The following is a 14,781-nucleotide window of genomic DNA, read 5'->3' as shown; positions in this document are numbered from 1 at the left end:
ATGTTTACTACATTTAAAAGCTAAGAAAAGGATTAAACATTTAGCTCAGTTTTATCTGGACAGCAGAGAACTCCCACACAAAATAAACAGTGTTTACTTCCGCTGTTAAAATAATTATGTCTCGTCATATTTGCAGCAAAGAAAGGTAGACCTGCCCTTCTGATTTAAATAAATCTTAAAACTAATCTGCAAACAAAGTTGTTAAACTAGAGGCACAGAGAGTAACTAATCATTCTGAGGCACAAATTTATCCTCACCCCAGAATGATTCTGCAGACAACAAATGCTGTGTGGGGGGCGGGCGGGGTGGGGGGGGTGAGGATGAGGAGGATGGGCGGGCAGAAGAGTCTAGTCTCGGAAAGAGGAGAAGGTGTCCCAGATCTCCTCTGCCCAATGAGTGAGGAATTCCCTGCCATTATCATTCCTCACTAGTCTAGCTCGAACTTCACATTATATTCTTGATTCCCTGAATAGAGGGGATCATTTCTCTCTACCCCATCAAATCCTTTAATCACCTTAAATACGTCAATTCAACCTAATCTTCTGTACTCAAGGTAACAGAAGCACCGAGTATACAATCTGTCTTTATGATCTAACCCTTTTGGCTGCTACTCTTGGCCTGTTTGGATCAAGCAGCTTATTTGTGGTACCTTATTCCTAATCAAAAAAGCCAGAGTACCCAGGAGGGACAAACCAGACCCAAGCTGACAAGGATATGCATCCTATCTTGGGCTTGGTCAAATAAGATCCAAGCTGACAGGGTGAGGCATTGCACCCCATCCCAGGGTTGATTGGATGCTTCACCTTAACCAAGAGGCCCAGATGACATTGAAAACAACTGCATCAGGTAAAGCCTCGGTTTAAACTCATTGGCTGCCCTGATCGCTTACTCTACTCAGAAAGACCAGGATGGCAGGCATCAGCACACCAAGTTTTTGTTTTATTTGTTGTGTAGGTACGCTGGTACTTTATGCAGTGCTGGAAAAAGCCATTGTGGAACACCTGGGCTTTGGGGTGGTCCCTTTGCAGAATCTGTTCCTGAATCGATGGTACACCACCTCCAGGTGCCTCTTGCGGCCTGTACCAGTTGTGTTTCTCCTTTTGGCCTTTGGCACTCCAGTTATACTTCCTCTTTCTCTTGGCAGAGTAGGGATCATTTACCGGAGGTTGATTTCTGCAGGTGAAATGCTTTAGCCCCACATCGCTGACAAAAAGCGTGGGTCTCGTTCCAAATGACGATGTTCCCGTCGTCATTCTCACTGTGCGCTCGAGGGAGCGCAGCAAGCACAATGGGCAAGCCATGACCCCTGCCAGATTAAGCAGCTGAACGTAGACAAGACTCTAAAGTGAAAGCACACCGGCCTTCAAAATGATGGCAATGTGTAAAACCAGTTTGGTTGGTGATTCATGGCTGATTATTAGACCAAACTACACGTGTCTGATTTGTTCCTTTATAATGTAGTGACAGGAGAAGCAAAAAAAAAGACAATACTGATGGGCAACTTGCACAACAGGAGCGATGAGGTGGGAAAAGCTCTGCACTTCAGCTTATTACCTGACTACCCATCAACTCTATCTGGGAGCCAATGGAAGGCAGCTTGATCCTCCTAAACCCAACTGCACACTGACTGAGGAACACACCAACTGGATAGACACTTGGTTGGCCGTGCTAAGAAATTGCCCCTTAGTGTCCAGGGGTGCGTAGGTTAGAGGGATTAGGGGGTATAATATATAGGGATATGGGGGTAGGGACTCGATGGGCCAAAGGGCCTCTTTCTGCACTGTAGGGTTCTATGATTCTATAACTTGCTGTGTGCCACCCAAGAGAGAGGGAGTGATAAACACAGACTGGAGAGAGAGTGTACACAGACTGAGACAGAGAGAGAAATACTGAGGATGCCCTTACCCAGTGAATCCAAAATGAAAAAGGACACAGTTGAAATTTTCAAATAAGAACAACTTTGGATTGATCCAGTTACACTTTGCACCTGTGAGCTGACAGTTTGGTTAATAAATATGTAACATTTTATTGCAACATGGAAGGTACTGAGTGTAAAGACTTTCCGCTCTATTTGATAGATGAATAAGCTCCTGTCAGTGAACAGTCTCCACCAGGCTTCCGTAACCAAATTCCCCACCCACCCCCCCAGTCCAGTCACCCCGTGCGGTTTAACCGCTGCTCTGGGCCTTTTCTCCTGTGAACCGTCCCTTCCCGTTACTGAGTTATACCACTTCTCATTCCTGCTCTCTTGGGCACATTCTGGTTTTCCTGTTCCTGCCTTAACTTTATCTTTTTTTTTGGTAAACATCTCATTACCTTGGGCTGAATAAAACTGCTCACAATCTTATTTAATTATGGATAAGCTGACCCTAAATGCTCCAATCGGCTGTCTACTACCACCACGGTAACACCAGCCTTGGCAAACCTATTGCTGAAAGTGCCCTTTTCCACCTCCAGACAATTTCAACGTTGTGCAGCCTCACATCCTCTATAGACCTCAGCTCAAAGTTTGCTTGTACCCTATTGCGCCTCAGATTCACTCTCCCTCATCCTTGTCACCCAATGTTTTGTTATAATTTTGGGTCCAGTCATGAGACCGATCAGTGACTGCCTTTAAAATCCCTAAATACTTTCAGGGATACTTTCCAAAAAAAAAGCAGCAGGGTTTAAGTATTTGAAGATAGCCTGTCATAATGTGCAGGGAAATAAAAACGCTGAACCAAGGTGTTCTAATTAGTTAACTTTGGATTTATTTCAGGGATTTGTGCAGTTTGTTATGCTGGGTACAGTTAAATGATGCAACCTTCACCACAAGCCAGGTTCTACACAATAGCTCGAATTGCATTGCGATTGGTGCCACATGTGTCCATCAGAAGGTACGAGATCAAAAGGATTTGGCCTGTCATTATATATACTTGCATGCAACATGTCAGCCTGTTGTATTTCTAAGCCTTGTAATTGTAGGACAAACATCCTGATTATTTAATGGCTATCCCATTACACTATATTTCCAGTAAGAATAAATAACCTATTATGGAGAAGGAGTGTCTATCTTAAAAGCTATCTAGGCACATAGACCATCTACTATACACACTGGAACCAAATATCAAGTTGAGAGTCTGATGAGATACCACTCTAACTGCCTCAGACACACTTCTAAAACATTTTTTGATTTGTTTAGGGTTCAAGAAGGAGGGGAAAATATAGTCTTGTTTTCTCAGAGTGGCTGAACCACTCATGTTCAATGCAATCTTCCTATGTGAGTGAAATTTCTCCCCACTCTGATTGGTTTGCCCTACATTTGAAGTAGTTTGTTTGGAATGTGAAGTTTGGGAGGAAACTTCCATGGTCGTCTGGTCAAGGATAGTCAAAAAAAAGGTGAAAATGCTGGTGTCACTCCATCTGTTCCCCCGCCCCATTCCAATTGCCCCCTTTCTCAGATTACCCTGATTCCTAGTGGGAATGATTGAAGTTTTGGCTATTTTGAGTATTTTGTTTGATTGGATATTCCTACAGGACACACACACACGGGGACACACACACACGGGGACACACACACAGGAGAGAGAGAGACCCTGAAAGAGGTAGAGACACATAACACAGTCTATAAAATAATGAGGGGCATAGTTCAGCTAGATAGTCAACATCTTTTCCCAAAGGTAGGGGAGTCTAAAACTAGAGGGCTGTTTAAGGTGAGAGGGGAGAGATACAAAAAAGGATCCAGAGGGGCATTTTTTTTTTGTTTTACACAGAGGGTGGTGAGTCTCTGGAATGACCTGTCAGAGGTAGTAGAGCTGCGTACAATTTGGTCTTTTTAAAAGCATTTAGACAGTTACAGGAGTATGAATATAAGAGAGATATGGGCCAAATGTGGCAACTGGAACTAGCTTAGTGGTTAAAAAGGGCAGTGTGGACAAGTTTGGGCCGAAGGGCCTGTTTCCATGCTGTAAACATCAATGACAGATACTTTTGTCTGCATAGATATAACATTAATTGACTAAGAGCAGAAACTCTGGTCCATCTTCCCCTATTCTTGGCTTATGCTGCATTATAGGCCTGTCAGATCAAATTTAAAAAACAAAAATCAGACACAAAGCCTTGCCCAGGAGGCTAATGTTCTGCCAGATGGTATGTTTACCCACGAAGCCACAGAAAAATCTGGGACTTACACTGAGGAAGTAGGAATATTTCTTTGGTTGAAATTTCAAATGACATAACCCACTCAACCACAGGACCAAAACAAGGCCTTTTACAGTGATCACTGACTGAAGTTTCTACTTTCTAAATTTTACACAATATTTGCTGCCAGTATTTCTATTCGTAACTTAAATATTGCACCCCCCCCTGCCCCCCACCATTTCATAAAGTTAAAATGTTTGTGTGTTTTAGCCAGGTTATTCATAATCTTTTGCAAACTATGTGCCACTGTAAAAAAAGTGTCTGCATACTAAACCAGAGTTCTCAGAACTTGGTGCAATGCTCAGAACTTTACAAGTTAAGGGCCCGGTGCCCTTGAACAGCTGCCCCGAGAAGCACTAAAAGTCTTCAGCGTTACGTCTGGCAGTTTATTGCAGCAGTACTTTGGATGGTTATAACCTAGCAATATTCTCTGGCCTCCCCTCAGGTTTTTTTTTTCAGTGGTTTGAGGTGGTATGCCACTTGCAGGTGACAAGATCTTGTACTTGTCATAAGTAACGCTGCAATGAAGTTACTGGTTTCTTATTGAAGTCGCCCTATGTAGCCAGGAAACTCATGGCAGGGATGCACCACTAGCAGGACCAGAGGATCCCACTGGTGTGAACAGCTGGGAGAATTCCAGGCCATATTTACAAATGTAAAGGGTTGAGTCAAAGACTACATTTTTTGACCACAAATTGAGGGATTGGCTTTTATATAAAAGCAATAATGGAAGGATTGAAATCCACCACACCCATTGTCTCACCAGAGTTACCAATATTGGAGACTGCTCCTGCCAACTGCACCACCAGAAGTTGTGCTAAAGGACTCCAAGAGCCCACACTTCCCACTGCCTCAGAAAAGTAGGGAGCATAATCAAGGACCCCACACAACCCAGACATTGTCTCTTCCATCGGAAAAAAAGATTCTGACATCATGTACTAACTGACTCAAAAATAACTTACTTCCTTGCGGCCATCAGACTTTTGAATGGACCTACCTCGCATTAAGTTGATCTTTCTCTACACCCTGGCTTTGACTGTAACACTCCGTTCTGCACTCTCTCCTTTCCTTTGCTCTCTCCTTCCCACCCAGTCACCAAGGAACACAATAAGTGCATTATCCCAAAGTTTAAAAAAAAAATCAATACAGGCAGACTTGCATTCTTCTTTTCAAAACACAGCTGGTTCCAGTCAATTATGCTCAGTACTTGACGGAGAAAAGGAAGTGAAAGTAAAAACCATTTCCTCAAAAACACTTATGGTTTCCTTTTCATCCCAAATGCAGTATTTCTCACTCTGCAGTGTGGAAAAGTAAGAAGTTCCACACCATGAGAACAAACATTTGCTAGTAGTACATTTGAATCATTTCCTTTCTCCATAACCTGCCTCCCCTCCTTGTGATGTAAGTGTGCAAGTGATATGTATGTTTCTTTTAAAATCGCAGGTTAAAGAGGTGATTTAACCTATGATTATCCCTCTCTCCACTTGCATTGTAAAGATTGATTACCTGTTAAGACTTGCATTCCAACCATTATCTTGCAATTGAGTCTCTGTCTACATTTGCCTTGTTTGTGAACCCAACTCTCCACTCACCTGATGAAGGGCAGCACTCCGAAAGCTCATGATACCAAATAAACCTGGTGTCGAGACTTCTTACTCTATATTTCCGAAAACTCCAAGTCTGTCTACGCTCATTATAGCAAGTATAATTGTGATTGATAACTATATTTAAAGGTAGTTGTGTGTCTGTAAGGAGAATGTTGCTCATTTGGAGCTGAAAATAAGTTAGAGATTAGAGTTTTTTCATATTTCAAGATCAGTTTGTTTTAATAAAGGATCTCTGATTTGTCAGTGAAATTACTCCTGGAGTGAAGAAGACTTTCCTCACGTTTATGCCAAAATAGAGAAATTGTTAGTCTGGCTTCATGATGTACCTTGGGGTTCTGGTCTAAGACCCTAATAAATGGCATCTAGAAGATTTATTTATTGTCCATCTCTAGTTAAAGGAGAAATTGTTTGGATACATCATATTATAGATGTATGATTTTGTTTGGATATGGCATTGTGGAACCTGAAGGTATCTCTTCACCAAATTATCACCACATTCTAATATATCCTTGGTGACATGGAAATATGTTTTGCATCAAAAAAAGCCTTGCAAGATAGAAAACAATATTTGAAAAAAAATGCAAAATTAAGATACCTTCAAATATGCCATTGTTTTTTGCCTTCCTGAAAACATCTCAAATGCTTAAGTTAGCTCATTAACCAGATATAAATATTTGATAACATGAAGTTCATGTACACAGAAGTACATCAAAGCAAGCAATTGCAAAGATTTGAAACTTGTCGAAAGATTCAAATTAACTTGCTCAGATTAATCATTTCTCCTTGAGCACTTCTCTCCCATGATATCCTCCAGACAAATGACTCAAGGAAGCCAGAGAACTGTTGAGGCCATTGAGCAGCTGACTAGCTGCCCACTGAGGGATGGCCTCCAAATGCTGTCTTTGTTTACAAGCCTCCATCTCAGGTAGAAAACTCCAGAATGCCTTCAATCAGAGTTGACAATCCTTTGTGAGTCTGCAGTTTCCTTCCTTAAAGGAGAACACGAGTACAATTCTGCAGCTTCTGGTAACAAAGACCACATTCATTTACCATTAGGAACTAAACTCGCATTTCATGGTTAAACTAATCCAGTAACATGACCACTATTTATAACTGCAATGAATACCAAATAGAAAAAAGGCTGGAGAAGATTTAATTTTTAAATTAATTTTATGTGAATTCCAGAATTATGATCCAGTGACAATGTGGGAATGCCAATATATTTCCATGTCAGGATGGCAAGTGGTTTGGATGGGAACTTCTGGGTGGTGGTATTAATAACCAAAAAGCCTTTTTACTGTAAGGTAGCTTTGCATAATGTAGCATTCTACTTAATTAAACTTTCCAATTAATGACATTTCTAGCAGTCTATTCCCTCTGACAACGGCCCAACTCTTGAACATTATTTCTTCCCTAAGATTTTTTATGCACATTCATGCCATTCTCCATCAAATCTCTGACTGAATCCCTTCAGCCACGATAACATGTGTCCTGAGCCAATTCACAAATACCTTCCCTGATTGTGACAAATCATCTCTCCTAAACATTTTTGCTGAGTTTGTAGTTGACATGCTATACCTGTCCATAGCTCTGACGTTTACAGCGTGAAACAGGCCCTTCAGCCCAACTTGTCCACGCCACCCAGTTTTTAACCACTAAGCTACTCCCAATTTGGCCCACATCCTTCTATACCCATGTAACTGTCCAAATGCTTTTTTTTGGTATCTATTACCCTTGTCCTTCTGGGTTTAGAGGGAGTCATGTAGGAGCCTTGGTGGGTTCCTGCACTGCACGCTGTAGATGGGATACACTGCTGCCACTGTGCTTCAGTGCTGGAAGGAGTGTATGCTTGTGGAAGGGTTACAAATCGAGTGGGCTGTTTTGTTCTGGATGGTGTTGAGCTTCTTGGAGGGGGCTGTCCTCATTGAGGCAAGTGGAGAATATTCAAATCACACGCTGGACTGGAGGCTTGTGGGTGATGCACAAAAGTTTATGATCAAAATATGGAAGTCTGTGGTGAAAGGTTGCAGAGCTGGGGCTCAAAGGCCAGGGTAGGATGAGGATTGTAAACTCATTGCATTGGGGAAAAGGGAGACATAGGGAATCAGCAAGATTGGGAGGAGTAAAGGGCAGGATACAGGGAGCTGGCCTTTGAACAAGTTGACATTATGGAAAATTGTCTGTGGGCAAGGTACAGGCAGAGGGAGAATTGAACACAGTCTTGTTGAAGGATGGATTGCAGAGTTCAAACTCATCTTTGGGTCAAACCGCGTTGAAGTTTGTATAACCCTTTAACCTCGAGCAAGTGGCCAGAGACAAGACGCAATCAGTAACAAAAAGAAAAGTAGTGAAAATGATGGATTCAATTCTAAATGTGAATTAGGAAAAAAAAATTCATATCAGACAGACAACCCAACAGTACCACAACAAGTCAGGAGCTGGAGTCATTTGATTGTGTCTCAGCTTTCCCAAATGGAAACTGAGGATCAGTCTACAAAAAGGAGAAAAGGGGACCGATGATATATTTTGGGCCCAGGGGCAATTACTTGGAGCTAGAAAAGCAATGAAGACATAGCTGGAGGGATATTGGCTTCCATTTGGACAAGTAGCAGTGAAATAATGAGGGGCATGGATAAGGTAGATAGTCAACATCTTTTCCCAAAAGGTAGGGGAATCTAAAACTAGAGGACACAGGTTTAAGGTGAGAGGGGAGAGATACAAAAGGATCCAGAGGGGCATTTTTTTTTCACTGAGGGTAGTGAGTCTTTGGAACAAGCTGCCAGAGGCAGGTACAATTTTTGTCTTTTAAAAAGCATTTAGACAGTTACATGGGTATAGAGGGATGTGGGCCAAATTGGGAGTAGCTTAGTGGTAAAAACTGGGCAGTATGGACAAGCTGGGCCGAAGGGCCTGTTTCATGCTGTAAACCTCAGAGCTGTGAAGAGGCACAGCATGTCAACTTCAAACATAAAGACATTAAGGAGAGATGATTTGTCACAATCAGGGAAGGTATTTGTGAATTTGCTCAGGATGCATGCCATCATGGCTGAGGGGATTCAAACAGGGAGATTTAGTGAAGAATGACATGAATGTGCATAAAAATAAATCTTAAGGAAGAAATGTTCAAAAGTTGGGCCATTGCCAGAGGGAACAGACTGCTAGAAGTGTCATTAATGAGAAAGTTTAATTAAATAGAATGCTACATTATGCAAAGCTACCTTACAGTAGAAAAAGAATAAAGGCTTTTTGGTTACTGGTAATCATTCATAAGAACATAAGAAATAGGAGCAGGAGTAGGCCATCTAGCCCTTCGAGCCTGCCCCGCCATTCAATAAGATCATGGCTGATCTGTCGTGTCTCAGTTCCACATCCTCACCCTCTCCCCATAACCCTTAATCCCCTTGCCTATCAAAAACCTATCAACCCGCGTCTTAAAAATATTTAGCGAGGCAGCCTCCACCACTTCAACGGGCAGAGAATTCCAGAGATCCACCACCCTTTGAGTGAAGAAGTTCCTCCTCAACTCTGTTCTAAACCGCCCCCCCCCTTTATCTTGAGGCTGTGCCCTCTAGTCCTACTGTCCTTTGAGCGGGAAGAGTCTCTCCACCTCTATCCTATCCATCCCATTCATCATCTTATATGTCTCAATGCAGGTTCTTTTGAACCTGCATTGAAATGGAATCTAAAATATCCACAAGGTCAAAGCTCATGTGGATAGAAGATACACACAACCTTATAAAAAAGGAGATTGGTCTGGGATCATCAACTCCACCAATCAGCTCCAACTGAGCCAGCATTGTTTCTATAATGGACCTGAAGAGAATTATTGCAAAATCAACTCCCATCTGCTTCTGTTTCTCATACCTACAAACACTGAAACAGGCCATGTGCCCAACAGGTCCATGCCAGTGTCCAGACAACTTACTAAATAGCTGAAGGCATTTGAGGAATAGTATCTCAGCTCATCTTTTTCATCTCCAGAAAGGGAAGCAAACCATCAAATATTCCAAAAATCTCAAATTGTTTACCCTGAGTTCCTTAAAAATTAAGCTGTGTGAGTTTTATCTCCAGGATATGGCAACATCACTGACATACACTAAAGACCATGTTCTGTTTTCCTCTCAGACCCAAAAAGAAGATTTAAAAAGGGGGTGGTTTGCAAACTACAACAATTCAAAACTCATTTCCTTTACAACAGGTGCTTTAATCTGACCAAAGCTATTGCCACCATCAGGGCAGCATAGTGGTTAGTACTGCTGCCTCACAGCGCCAGGAACCCGGGTTCAATTCTGGAAAGTAGAACTGACAAGCAGGAAGATCTGTGATGGTCTGAAGATAAAATGATAAAAAAAAAAGTAGTGAAGAAAGACAAAACAAGGTGGTAATGGGAAGTAGCTGAATAAAAGTAGCTGAGAGGTGGTGTAAGTTAAATTGGACATCACCAACAGCTGCCATTCAAAGGGTGACATTGAGGTTAAGATCTGAAATTGTGGAATCCAAAGAGGGGCTATCTGAAAGATAAAAAGATGCTGCCTCACAAAAACGCATTCGAAAGTCATTGGAGTATAAGAACAGGTCAGAATGGGAGCAAAATAGAGAATTAAGAACAATGAACAGAGCTGACTGGAAACTCAGGATTATGTATGCAGGTCGAACAGAGTCTCCATTCCGCTACCTCAGAACAGCGGCCAGCGTAATCAAGGATCTCATGCATCTGGACACACTCTTCCGTTGGGAAAAAGGATACAAAGCTCTCAGGTCACATACCAACTGACTCAAGAACAGCTTCTTCCTTGCTGCCATCAGACTTTTGAATGACTTACCATATATTAAGTTGATATTTCTCTTCACCCTATTGATAACTGTAACACTACATTCTCTCCTTTCCTTCTTCCCTATGTACTCTATGAACAGTATGCTTTGTCTGTATAGCATGTGAGAAACAATACTTTTCTCTGTATCCCAGTACCTGTGACAATAATAAATTAAAATCAATGATAGAGTGAGTAGCAAATACTGAATATAAATGAATACCTGTTCCCAAGGCATTATGCTTTTCAAATCTGTTAACTAGTCTGGGGTGGGTATATACATTTTCAAATCACTGGCATCCAAAGAGATTGTTGAAAGTAAAACCAACAAAACCAAAACCATAGAATCCCTGCAGTGCAGGAGACCATTCAGCCCATTGAATCCACACAGACTTTCTGAAAGAGCATTTTACCCGGGTCCACCCCCTTTGCCATTTCCCCCCAACATTTACCATGGCTAATCCACCTAACCTGCATGTCTTTTGACACTAAGGGGCAACTTAGCATGATCAAAGATATGCAGGTCAGGTGGAATGGAGTGTGGGAGGAAACAGGAGCACCTGGAGGAAACCCATGCAGTCACAGGGAGATTGCTGTCTGTCTGTGCTGCGTTTGGTAAGAAGTCTCACAACACCAGGTTAAAGTCCAACTGGTTTATTTGGTAGCACAAGCTTTTAGAGCATTGCCCCTTCATCAGGTGAGTGGGAGTTGTATTCACAAACAGGACATTTATTGACACAAACTCAATTTACAAGATAGTGGTTGGAATGCGAGTTTTTAGAGGTAATCAAATCCTGAAAGGTACAGACAAGGTGAGTGGAGAGAGGGTTAAGCACAGTTTGTGCAGAGGCCGGAGTCTAACCTGGGTCCCTGGCACTGGAGGCAGCAGTGCTAACCATGGTTCTGCCCAGTGACACAAAACAGCATCATCTTTTGGTCCTTTAATGGTATAAGTTTTCTGCTCTTAAAAAAACGAATTTAATTGAATGCTCACTGTAGAAATCCAGTGAAGGATTATTCATGGCACGTGCGTGTCACTTATTAGAAGCACCACCCTAGTACCTGATCAGGCTGCAATCGTGGAGCTGCCTGCATTCAGATGGGACGTCGTATGGAAAGATTGACTACCTGGCCAGGTATGTGTTAAAATGAGCAGAGAGTTTTCCTGATGAGTTCAGCATTCCTCAACCAGCAGCACCCACAGAGAGTGAAAAAAAAATTGACTATTGATCCCATAGTTAGTCAGTGTTTAGATGTACAATAGTTGTGGCATTTGACAACACAAATCAGTTACATAAACATTTTCTCTGCTATTAACCAGATTTCCAATGCTAAGGCATATTGATTGTATTAATTAATTATTAACTTTAGACCTCGTAACATCACCTACCCTCGCACCCTCCCCCCCCCCTAATTAGTTTAAAGCCCTGTCTACAGTCCTCTTTACTCGATTCGCCAGCACTCTGGTCCCAGCACGGTTCAGACCAACCCCATCCCGCCTGAACAGGTCCCACCTACCCCAATACTGGTGCCAATGCCCCATAAATTCAAACCCATTCCTCCCACACCACTCCCTGAGCCACCCATTCACTTCCTTAATCCTGTCAACCCTACGCCCGTCTGCACTCGGTTCAGGCAGTAGCCCAGAGATGACCACCTTGTCGGTTCTACTTTTTAATTCCATTCCCAGCTTTTCATACTCCCTCCCCAGATCCTCAGTCTGCATTTTGCTTACGTCGCTGGCACCCACATGTACCACAACGACCGGATTCTCACCCTCCCACTCCAGGTTCCTCTGCAGCCCAGCTGCGACATCCCGTACCCGAGCACCAGGCAGACAACACACCCTTCTGTGCACTTTGTCATTGTGACAAAGGACAGTGTCAATACCCTTCACCCCACTATCCCCAATCACTACTACGTTCCTTTTCCCCCTCTCTTTGCCTATGTCCTGCTGCATCACTGTACTGTGTGCAGTTTGCTCACCAACCTCATCTGCCTCGTTCTCGTCCAGCCTGGAAGCAAGAACCTCAAACCTGTTATGCAGATTAAGAGGCTGAGGCCTCCGCTCCTCACCCCCCTTCCTCCTCCCAGCAGCCCCCTCTTGTCCCTGACCCGTAGAGTTAGCCAGTCTAGGGGGGGTGGATGTCACTTGCACCCCATTGACAATGGCACCCTCTCTCCCCTTGATGAGCCTCAGTGTCTGTAGCTCAGAGGCTAGCTCATCCACCCTGAGCTGGAGCTCTTCCAGCAACCTGCACTTACTGCAGACATGGTCACTGGGATGGACCCTGGGGTCCACCAGTTCCCACATCATACAGAAACCACACATCACATGCCCCTCCATTATTCACTGTAGTAGTTTTGAAAAAAATTTTTTTTTTGTTTTATAAATAAGAGTTTTTATAAATATATAAAAAGGAAGAGGCTGGCTAGGGTGAATGTTGGTCCTTTAGAGGATGAGAAAGGGGACCTAGTGGTAGGGGATGGGGATATGGCTAAGGTATTGAATAACTTTTTTGTTTCTGTCTTCACGGAGGAGGACGTGAATAATTTGCCGGATGTTAGCGATGGAAAGGTGGTAGGACTGGAGGGTCTTATTGACATTACTGTTACTAGAGAGGCAGTGCTCGACAGACTGGAGGGGCTGATTGTGGACAAGTCCCCAGGACCGGATGGAATACATCCGAGGGTTCTGAAAGAAATGGCGGAGGTGAATTAATAATTAATAAACAATTAATTAAGGGAATTGCTTGATAGAGCAGACGCAGCACGGTTTTATTAAAGGGAAGTCGTGTCTGACAAATTTACTGGAGTTCTATGAGGATGTGTCTAGGGCGGTGGATAGAGGAGAGCCGGTGGATGTGGTCTTTCTAGATTTTCAGAAGGCGTTTGACAAAGTACCTCACAAGAGGTTATTGCAGAAGGTCGAGGGACATGGAGTTGGGGGTAGGGTGTTAGCGTGGATAGAGAATTGGTTGTCAAATAGGAGGCAGAGAGTGGGAGTCAACGGGTGCTATTTGGATTGGCGGATGGTGACTAGTGGAGTGCCCCAGGGGTCGGTGCTGGGGCCTCAACTTTTTACCATTTATATAGATGATCTGGAGGAGGGAACCGAGTGTAGAGTGTCGAAATTTGCTGATGACACCAAGATTGGGGGAACGGCAAATTGTGCAGAGAGTGTGGAGAGTCTACAGAAGGATCTAGATAGGCTGGGCGAATGGGCCAGGAAATGGCAAATGGAATTTAATGTTGGCAAGTGTGAGGTGGTCCACTTTGGTAGGAAGAATGGTAGGAAGGACTATTACTTACAGGGCGAAAAACTGCAGCAGGCGACGGTGGAGAGGGACCTCGGGGTCCTTGTGCATGAGTCGCAAAAACCCAGCTTGCAGGTGCAGCAGGTGGTCAGGAAGGCGAATGGGATGCTGGCCTTCATAGCGAGGGGGATTGAATATAAAAGTAGGGAGGTCTTGCTGCAGCTGTATAGGGCATTGGTGAGGCCGCAGCTGGAGTACTGTGTGCAGTTTTGGGCGCCGCACCTGCGCAAAGATATTTTGGCCTTGGAGGGAGTGCAGAGGAGGTTTACTAGGCTGATACCGGAGTTGAGGGGGTTGAGCTATGAGGAGAGACTGAATAAACTGGGCTTGTACTCGTTAGAGTTTAGAAGAATGAGGGGAGATCTCATTGAGACGTATAAGATGATGAATGGGATGGATAGGATAGAGGTGGAAAGACTCTTCCCGCTCAAAAAGGACAGTAGGACTAGGGGGCACAGCCTCAAGATAAAAGGGGGGCAGTTTAGAACGGAGTTGAGGAGGAACTTCTTCACTCAAAGGGTGGTGGATCTCTGGAATTCTCTGCCCGTTGAAGTGGTGGAGGCTGCCTCGCTAAATATTTTTAAGATGCGGGTTGATGGGTTTTTGATAGGAGAGGGGATTAAGGGTTATGGGGAGAGGGCGGGAAAGTGGAACTGAGCAGCGACAGATCAGCCATGATCTTATTGAATGGCGGGGCAGGCTCGAAGGGCTGGATAGCCTTCTCCTGCTCCTATTTCTTATGTTCTTATGTTCTTTTATGTTCTTATGTTCTTATGTTCCTATGTTCTTATGGCTATACTGCAAAGTGATAAAAGACTGTTCCCAGTAAAACATGCAGAATGAGTGTTAACAGGTAAAATAAAGGAC

Source organism: Carcharhinus amblyrhynchos, chromosome 26 (assembly GCF_965287045.1).
Source record: "Carcharhinus amblyrhynchos chromosome 26, sCarAmb.v2.hapA, whole genome shotgun sequence".
NCBI classification, from domain to species: Eukaryota; Metazoa; Chordata; class Chondrichthyes; order Carcharhiniformes; family Carcharhinidae; genus Carcharhinus; species Carcharhinus amblyrhynchos.
Note: the sequence above shows the minus strand (reverse complement) of the source record.